Source organism: Mastigoproctus giganteus, chromosome 6, assembly GCF_048544385.1.
Source record: "Mastigoproctus giganteus isolate SK-2022 chromosome 6, ASM4854438v1, whole genome shotgun sequence".
Classification (NCBI taxonomy): domain Eukaryota; kingdom Metazoa; phylum Arthropoda; class Arachnida; order Uropygi; family Thelyphonidae; genus Mastigoproctus; species Mastigoproctus giganteus.
In genome coordinates, this window is record NC_143580.1 from 5394062 (window position 1) to 5397988 (window position 3927).

General features: G+C 40.6%; 1 non-coding gene across 1 annotated transcript; it reads left to right on the plus strand.

Annotated features, from left to right (window-relative positions):
* Window positions 1–3515: 3515 nt before the first annotated feature.
* On the plus strand, window positions 3516–3634 carry LOC150083843 (5S ribosomal RNA). The gene has a single exon (XR_016547129.1). It is a non-coding gene; the product is annotated as a 5S ribosomal RNA (ribosomal RNA).
* Window positions 3635–3927: the final 293 nt, after the last annotated feature.

Consider the following 3927-nt stretch of genomic DNA (forward strand, 5'->3'; position numbering starts at 1 on the left):
AGTTAAGCTAGTAGTTTTCCAACCGACCTATCACTGCCTCGATAGCATCAGCAAATATTCTTGCACCCCTTCTATTTAACTGTATCATATATATAGTTTTTATCAGACCAGCGAGTGATAAACAAAGATTGAATTTGCTTTTGCACATGCGTGTGAAAATACTTTCCCTTTGGTTTTGGTTTTAATTTCGGCTCTTGGTTTTAAACGCTCGTGGAAGTGGTTACTGTTCACTTGCTACGATTCAGTTAAAACTCCTTTTATTTTATGGCAAATAGTTGGTTTCTATACTGTGACAGGTAAGTATTTATTTCCCATATATCAAAATTTTAACACTATTCAAGTGTGATATTTTATAGCAGCGCGCGTTTACTTTTTTTGTAAGAAGGAAAGCCTCTAATGAGCATTTTTAATTTATTAGATATAGATTTTTTTTTCTCACCTTCTAAAACCCAGAATATAAAATCAGTTCATAATAATCAAATCTGCGACTGCATCTGTGTACACCAGAATTGAATTGGGTAAAAAAAAAAGGATAAACCGAAAAGGGCGTAGCTACTGCACATGCGCATTCCCAGTTGAGACAGTTTTGATTTCCCTTGCTTTTTACGTTTAGTGCTTTTGAACCTTTTTTAAAACCAATGTCAAAATTACCGAGTAGGCGGTAATTTTGAACATTTCCACTTCTTTGGTCTTTTAGAAACGCAATTAGTTCAAATTTCTGTCAATAGATGTCGCGATTGTAATTTATGTAGTACGTTGTAGTACTGTATTATCAAATCTTGTTTTTTCATTATGCAGATTAATCTGAAGAATGAACTACCCTACTTTATTTTTCAAAAAAGGGGAGGGGAGGATAATAAATGTACATATTAATGGTAGAAAATCATACAAGAAAGCAAGCTTAGACAGAAAGGCCTCCTCAAATTGCAGCATTTGGAGAATAGGCACCTACGAGAGATCCGATTGAGATTAGCATTAGTAGAGGCATATGATGCAAGAAAGCAAGCTTATGCAGCATCAGCCAAAAAAAAAAAAAAAAACCTTCCACATCACCCCTCCGTTCGTTCAAAATTTCTGTCCAGCTGAGCCTTAAATTTATTTAGGCTATCAACTTCCACAACAAGGGATGGAAGTCAGTTCCACCAACCAACCACCTGCTGGCTAAAGGCAAATTTCCGCACATCTATCTTACATCTGTCCTTCTTCAGTTTGAAATTATGCCCTCTCAGGTGATTATTCTGAGCAAGAGGCAGTATCCCATCAGCATTGAGCATGCTCAAACCATTCAAGGCTTTGTACACCTCCATCAGATCACCTCGCTGGTGCCTAGACTCCAGACATTGTAATTTGCAAAACTTAAGCCTTACTTCGTAAGAGCAACCCTTTGTTCCTTTCACTAACCTTGTTGCCCTTCTCTGTACTCGTTCCAGCAGCTCTACATCCTTCTTGAAATGAGGCCTCCAGACCTGTATACAGTACTCAAGGTGCGGCCTGACCATTGCCTTATACAAGGGAATAATCACCTCCCTATCCCTGCTAGAAAAATTCCTGTATATCATTGATAAGACACCATGAGCTACTCTTGCAGCCCGTCTGCACTTCTCAGAGAACTTCATATCTGCCTGCACAATTACCCCCAGGTCCTTTTCATTCTCTACCACTGTCAGTGTAGTACCACAGAGTTGATACGTTGCTCTGGGCTTGCTGTTTCCCATATGTAGTACTTTACATTTGTCAATGTTAAACTTCATTTGCCACCTCTCAGCCCATCTGCTCAACCTTTCCAGATCCTGTTGCAGCAGCATATCGTCAGTAGCGTCCTTAACAACCCTGCCAACCTTTGTATCATTTGCAAACTTGGACATTAAGCTTGATACACCATCATCAATATTATTTATAAATACAAAAAACAACAATGGACCCAACACTGAACCCTGAGGGACTCCACTAATAACATTAGTCCACGATGAGCAGTGTCCATTAATTACCACTCTCTGTCTTCTGCCACTCAACCACCCCTTTATCCATAGCAACAATTTGCCACCAATGCCACACTGCTCCAATTTGTGCAGCAGTCTTCCATGTGCAACAGTATCAAAAGCCTTTCTAAGATCCAAGTATATAATATCAAAGTTATTCCCTGCATCCAATTCTTTTGTGACTACATCATAGCATCCAATGAAATTGGTCAGGCAAGACTTCCTCTTAACAAAACCATGCTGTGTCCGAGCTATAACTGAAGTCTTGTCTAGATGATCCTGCAGTGCTTCTTTAACCACTGCCTCCGTTAATTTTCCGGTGACAGAAGTTAAACTCACAGGTCTATAATTACTTGTGTCAGCCTTTGATCCTCCTTTGTGAATTGGGGTCACATTTCACATCTCCAGTCTGTGGGTACCTCCCCTGAGTGCAAGGAAGCTCTCATAATTATGGCTAAGGGTTTGTTTACTTTTTTGCTGCCTCCTTTAATATAACTGAATAGATCCCATCCATCCCAGGTGCCTTTCTTGTATTTATTTTCAACAATTTCTCCTCCACTTTACTCTCAATTATTACAAGATCATTTAGCTCACTGCCAGTGTTTCCTTCATCTATGGCATTCCGCTTCCTGAATAACTCCTCATGTGTGAATGTAGATGCAAAATATTTATTTAGTTTTTTAGCTACCTGAGCAGGATCATGAACAGTTGAACCATCGATATCAAGTGGACCAATCTGATTCATCCCCTTCCTTCTAGAGTTTACATAAGTAAAGAACTCCTTGCTGTTTTTCTTTGCATCCCTTGCCAAAGATTTCTCGTAATCTGCCTTCGCCTGCCTAACCTCCTTTGTAATTTGGTTACAGATCAACTTCTATCTATCATAGGCTTCTGTGTCACATGTTAATTTATATGTATCCAATGCATTTTTCTTCTCTGCCATATGTCTCATTAGTTCATCTGACATCCATTTAGGCCTGAACCTTGATCAATATTTCTTAGTTGGTATGTAAAGCCTAGTAGCTTCCAAGATAAGTTCTTTGAATGCTTCCCATTTTGAGTTTGCTGTTGGTAACATCATCAGTTGGTCCAACTGTATAGAATTTAAATACTGTCTCAGTCCATCGTAGTCACCTTTACGAAAGCAGTAACCCTTCCCTTTATCCCAAATGGTAGTTACCTCTTTGAGTAAATCCGCTTCAGCACACTGTGATCACTGCCACCTAGTGGTTCATTTATCTGCAGATTCTTAATGCATGAAGAATCACTACTGATAATCAAATCAAGAGTATTACTCCCTCTAGTTGCCTCCCGAACATTCTGATGTTGAAAACAATCATCCAATAAATCCACAAACGCCTTGGTAGTGTGTGAGTGACCAGCCTACATCCGGTCAATATCTGGGAAATTGAAATCCCGCTTTATAAGACTCTCTGATTTACTGGCCCACTCTATTTCCCTGTACAGTTTCTTATTATACTCATCAGAGTCATTAGGCCTATAGCACACTCCTACTCTCAATTTTGATCTCCCAATGCCAGCGGCCATACTATGTTGAATACACCGGTTCTCGTCTGATCACCGAAGTTAAGCAGCATTGGGCCTGGTTAGTACTTGGGAGGGTGACCACCTGGGAACACCGGGTGCTGCTGGCCTCTTCTTTTCCCTCCACAATTTGTTTTGGACATGATACTGCCATGGGGGATGTCTTTGTGTGTGCGCAATGCAAGGAGTGTATTGATATCAGGCAACAACTCAGCGTTCTTGTGGGCCTATATGAGAGCTTGAAGGACAGGGTGGATGCCCTCGAAGAAACTAAATTGAGCGGCCCATCAAGCTCTCAGCTGCCCACATCAACGCCAGAGCTTGCATTTGGGCATCACGTGACACAGAGACAACTCCCAAGGCAGAATGCGCTGGTCCCGAAGGAACTAGTAGTTGTTGGTGA